The 6114-nt window shown below is 40.5% G+C and overlaps 1 non-coding gene across 1 annotated transcript; it reads right to left on the reverse strand.

Moving 5' to 3' along the window:
• Positions 1–5665: 5665 nt before the first annotated feature.
• Positions 5666–5769, reverse strand: LOC122649249. Its single transcript, XR_006331222.1, has one exon. It is a non-coding gene; the product is annotated as a small nucleolar RNA snoR109 (small nucleolar RNA).
• Positions 5770–6114: the final 345 nt, after the last annotated feature.

A 6114-nucleotide genomic window follows, 5' to 3' on the forward strand; every position in this document is an offset into this window, starting at 1 on the left:
GGGGAAGTGTGGTCCCTGCGCATATGTGCGTGTGTAGTGGCATCAATAGGACAGTCATTACTCATTACCATCATGCATTGGGGGTGGAGCGGTCATTTTGCCCCCCTCTATGTCTTGGTGCAGGGCACACACTCCCCCCCTCCAGAAATTTTTTCCAAAAGAAATGGTTCATTCTGTTAGTGCAGCTGGAATGGACGGTAAAGCACTTCATGTCATGGGCATGCTTTTAAGCCGATACGATGGACCCTTATCAGCCCATATCAGATGATTGGGTAAATTACTTTTACATCCCATGTACTATGGCCCGATTGCTTGACACCCCCAACGTTTGAAACTATTATTTGAGGCCCCCCTACATTTTAAGATTTCTTACAACTATCTCATGTCTATTAGTCAATCACCGTTTAGTGATGACATCATGGGTTGAAAAAATCCTAAATGCCCAAACTACCCTTTAAGGGTTGTGAATTACTCTTTTACCCTTTCACCAAATTGCCTTTTCTTCTAAATGACTTTAATAGTTACTTCAGCCCATTCCGATCACCTGCAACTCCATTTGCAAGGTTAGTGCGAGTACCTGGAGAGTGGAGATGTGGTAGCGGTGATGGCAATGATGGCGTTGATGTGGGGCTGAGGTGCAGCGATGAAGCTAGCGGGACTTATGTTGTTGGTTCTGGTGTGAGGCATGCAACAGCAGGATGGTGATGCAGAGATGCTCAGGCAGCGGTGTGAGGCTGGGTTGATGAGCAGCGCCTCAGGGCTCTAGTTGCAGTGGAGCATGCAAGGCAAGTTTGCAGCAGGGCAGTGATGCAAAGATGCACAGGAAGCAGTGTGAGGCTGGGTCGTCTTTGAGCAAGGCCTCAGGGCTCTGGTTGCAGCGAGGCATGCAAGGTGAGGTTGCAGATGGCAGTGATGCAGAGATGCAAAAGCAGGGTGAGGCTGGGTCATCGAGCAGGGCCTCAGGGCTTTGGTTGCAACGGAGCGTACAAGGCGAAGTTGCAGCAAAGCGTGCAACATGCTGAGGTTGCAATGCGACAGAGTGATGGGGTTGCAAATCGGACAATGGAGCGATGGTAGCTTGGAACTGATGCAGCACAGATGAGTACGATACAATTAGGTCTTATCAGCCACGTAGTTCTTCCGGAACTCAATCAACAATGGATTCTGTAAATAGTGTCACAACCTAGACATTTATTCCCATCGCTAAACCCATTAGAGAATCGAAGCCCAGATGTAGTTTTCGTATAAAGGGTCTCTCTGGTTCATCTCTACAAAGCTTCTCCAAAGGGGTAATGGTTGCAGGTCTTTGCCGTCTTCAAGGATTCACGATTGCATTTAGTTCAACTAGTGGCCGGAGGTTGCAACAATGAGCCTTATTGGAAATTTCTGTCGTATTCTTCACCTTCACCTTTGCTGGCGATATGGGGTTTTTTAGGTTAAAACCTTTAAAGGGTAAGTTGGTCATTTTAATTTTACAAGTTTCAATTGAATAACTCATAAGGGTAAAATTGATTTTTACATTCAACCACTAACAACAGACTAACACCATCAGGTTTCATGGGGCTTCAAGTAATAATTTCAAACATTGGGGTGTCAAGCAATCGGGCCATAGTACATGGTAGGGATGCAACAGGGTCAGGTTGGGCCGGGCTTTATAGAACCCTAGCCCAACCCTAAGTTTCCCTTAGCTGGGCCTAGGCCTGACCCGACCCTGACTCAAGGCCCAAAAAATTCAACCGTAACCCGACCTCAGGGTCAGGTCGGGTTGACCCTGATTGGCCCTGATCATGGGAAGGGGGAGGAAATGCATGGGCTGGAATGGGCGGGGGAGAAAATTATAAATTTTTCAAAAAATAACATTATAATAAAATGTATTATATCACTTGTTGTCTTCATATATAATATATTATATAACAAAATGTGGGTGACGTTTAAAGTTTATAATATATATATTATATAGTATAACTTAAAATCGGGTCGGGCTGGGCCAGGCTTAGCCCGAGGCCTCAACCCTAGCCCGACCCGACCCAACCTTGACTCGGGGCCAGTAATTCCCAGCTCTGACTCACCCTCAAGGCCAAATATCTCAGCCCAGGCCCTATTCGGGCTGACAGGGCCTAACTTGCACCCCTTACGTGGGGTGTCCAAGTAATTTACCCTAGATGATTTTGTCTATTTCTTTTTTAGATGGTTTTATCATTACTATAAACTGTTACACTGATACGGTGTCAACTAAGTATCGATATCAATGTCGGTCTAAGCCAATGTCAATATGTTTTGAACCGATACGTATGATAGATTCAATACCGATATTTGAAACCATGCCCTCATGAATTGTTATCCCCTCCAATTTGCTGCTCCCTCCAATTCCTCACATGGGGGTGAAAATGACCACCCTACCCCTTGCCCAAAAACACTGCCCAAGATGGGGTCCACTCCCTCTATTAGAGGAATTGGAGGTGATAATTATTCATTCCCTCATATACCTAATCCTCATCGAATCCTGGCCTTGTATCCCTTTGGTGACAGTAATTTTTTTAAAAATCATTTAGAAAGACTTGTTGTATGCAGCATTACCCTCAAAAAACTGAGAGAATTGGTCACCAATTAATTGAGACTTATGGCATTACATCTATGAATGGAGGAATTGGAATTGGATTGTGGATTTCGATCGAATCTAGTTGGAATTGGAGACCGAATCAGATTAGAATTAGCCGATGCTGGTTCTAATTCTGAACAATTTGAATAGGCTGATTTCGACTGAATTGGAACTGAAATTGATCTCGTCAACTCCGCTTATTTCAACCATGATTACTCTACAAGAGGTAGGAGTTCTGAATTTATTATGTCTATATCTATACTATGGTTAAACTATAGGCGTTTCAAACCCCGAATCGGACCAAACCTGTTATCAGACCGATAACAATCCGATAAGAGGAACCGAACTCCAACAGGGTCAATACCAAAATCGAGCCTTCTCGTATCGAGTTGGCTTTGGTTTCACTCATTATCAGTCTGAAACCGGTTCAACATGACCAAAACCAGACTGTGCCAACAATGTGACACCCCTTAACTAATTTTCTACCAATAACGAAAGTAAAAAATAAAAAACACAAAACGATTAAACAGTCTCTTTGTAGATTATAAATAAAAGGGAAAAGGTCGGCACACTACCTGCATACTGTAAGGCTGGCACCCTAAAGAAAAACTAGGCGATGTTTGGTAAATGTCTTAACAAAGAACACCCGTTCTTGACTAGAAACGTTTTTTGGTATTTCTGGTCTGAAACGGCATTCAGAGACCGAAAATGACTATTTGGTAACAGTCTCAAGAACGCCGTTCAGAACGAAAATGGTATTTAGTATAATCTGTTCTTCCCTATTTGATATTATTTACAATAATGTCATTTCCTTCTAAATTATACCAAAAAATACTTGTAAAATCATTTTCTCTCTTACCAATCTTAACATAAAATTAAAATATCTCATTAACTTAACCAAAGTAATTATAAAAATATGTCAAATTTCAAAAATGCCATTAAAAATTAGGTTCTTGTATGGATTAGTGTCATAACTGACTACGCTATGAACATTTGAATAAAAAAGGTCTTGGTGGATTCGAACCACCATCCCCTTGGAATATGCTCATGTTCCAAGTGCTCTACCAATTTGAGCTAAAGACCTATCAAGTAGAGATCCAAAACAAAAATACAATAAAAAAAAATCACAGTAGCATGAATCTCTACAAAAGGAATGCAATGAGCAAATGCCTAAAACAAAAATACATCAAGTTATAGTTGGTGGGTGGAAGAATGGAAGGACTTAAAATACCAGTTAACCCAAATCTCTTATCAGTTCCCAAGTAATCTGAATGGTGAAAATAACACCTTTGCTTTCCGTAGGAAATGAGTGCAAGCAAGAACAATAATGCCTCAGTTTGTATACATAGTTTGTGTAAATAATTTTTGTTCCATTTCTGTTGCTTTTTCTTCTACTGAAAGACTCCTATTATGTTGCTACTTTATCTCTATTAGCAGTTATGATTTAACCATCTGGTCTAGTTCATTTTTCTACCAGCAGTTACTGGGTCTTTTATATGTCCATTGAATGGAAAACCCATTCACAAACTTCCATTTTCTCTATAATCTCCAGAACACAAGTGCCAACACACAATATCACCTCATATTAACTTCAGTACATTATTCTCTAGGAAGATCTACTTTATGGACCTCGGACACCATTAGATGTCCAGAGCCTTGCATACATACAATAAATCTAATGGTTTGAAACCTTCTAAGTTCTCTGATGCTCGACTTTAAGAATGTAGAAGTCCAACAGAAATGCCACCATGGCACCAACAAAGGCTTGCACCAAAGGATGTACAGGAATGATACTTAATGCGCTTTGTGTTTGCTCTCCAAAAGCATCAAACAGAATGATTCAGAACCATAGGCAGAATGATGCCATTTAATCCCCTGTTTCAAACTAAGCTTTTGTTTATGCATTTGTTATCTACCCACTAGGTCAGTTTAATTTCTTATCTACACCAAGTTTGGTATGGTAGATAGTTTTGACTTTATCCCTCTTTATCCTAAGTGTTTCAGTAGAAACAGATGCATTCATTTATTACAAGCCCTACTCATGCTGATCCCCTCTAGCCATTTTTAGCTCCAGATCCATGTGGATGTGGAACCAAAATTGCAGCTCTCAAACCTGATAGTATAACTAGAAATCACTATACCCTGAATTAGGGTTGGTCCTTAGGTGTTCTGTATAATGCCCCATCTCTCAGCATTTTACAAACTTTCTGACCAAAAGTTATCTTAGTGGCAAAATTTCTATTGAACTATAAATACCACGGGCTAAGTAGATGGTTTCTCTCCTCCTATAGCATAGAATTTTTTTTAATTTGTTTGTGCAACCTCCTTGGGTCTAGGACAGTGAGATCAATTGAAACAGAGCCACAACATGGATTTATTGTTTTTTTTTTTGGGGGGGGGGGGAGGGGGGATTGGAGAGAGGTGTTTCAAGTAACAGGAAAATTAGTGAAATATAAATGCACTCCAAACCCACCGGAAGGAACTTCCATCTCCACCGTCAGATCAATTAACTTCATGCAGTGGTGAGGAGTTAATAGATTGGATTTGGGAGTTTAAAACTACAAATTTTTAGGGTTTTTTTCCTGGTACAGAAAGGAAATGTTACCATTTTTCAGGTGCAGGATATATGATTCTCTTGAACTGTTAATTTTGGATCGATTTTGTCATTAGCTTGCTCATTCTCATTGTCTAACTCAACTCTATTAAGTATTCTCTCTCAAGCAAAAATTAGAAAGTTTAAAACCCCCGGAATTTGGGTTTAAGCTTTTTCAAAAGGTTTAGACAATTCAGCAAGTACTTAAATTTATCAATAAATGAAGCAGGACCTAACAATCTGGGAAAGAAAAAGTAGAGGAAAAGTCTTGTACCACTTTGCACGGGCAGAGAGACCTTCAATGCCATCGGTTGAGGCTCATGGCAAGGCCCTTCCGTGGCGACCTTGTGAAACGCATACAATTGCATCTGCACATCACTGCCAACCTTCGACAGGCGATCGCTGTTATCCGAAGATCCAACAAAAGCTGGAGAAAAAAATGCATAACACAGAACGAAACTGGAGAAGATGAACAATGTAAGAAGTTCGGTAAGCAGATCTGTTGACAGAGATGAAAATCTCACAACAATCGGCCAGTAAAACTTCTGAGATTGATCGATTTATTTAGCTACAGCCGCTTTGGCATTTCAAGATGAAGGCTATTTCATTTTGAACGAACCTTATCTTGGTACATGTAGCTCTCAAATTTCAAATACTACACCATAAATCATACATCGACTGATCGACGCATGAAAAACATTACAGGAAAAAATCGGAAAGAAAAACGAAGAACAAAGACGAGATTTTCTAAAACCGAGCGGATCAAAATGCCTCTTGGAAACCCTAATCCTGGAAAACTAAATCGAAAACCTAATTGGGAACCCTAAAGATCAGAAACGAAAGTCACAAGAATGATAACCTAATTAGAGATTCTGCTTGAGAGAGAGAGAGTCACCTTCGTTGTTATCAAGTTCAGTTGCAG

The sequence above is a fragment of the Telopea speciosissima genome, chromosome 1 (genome assembly GCF_018873765.1).
Source record: "Telopea speciosissima isolate NSW1024214 ecotype Mountain lineage chromosome 1, Tspe_v1, whole genome shotgun sequence".
Classification (NCBI taxonomy): domain Eukaryota; kingdom Viridiplantae; phylum Streptophyta; class Magnoliopsida; order Proteales; family Proteaceae; genus Telopea; species Telopea speciosissima.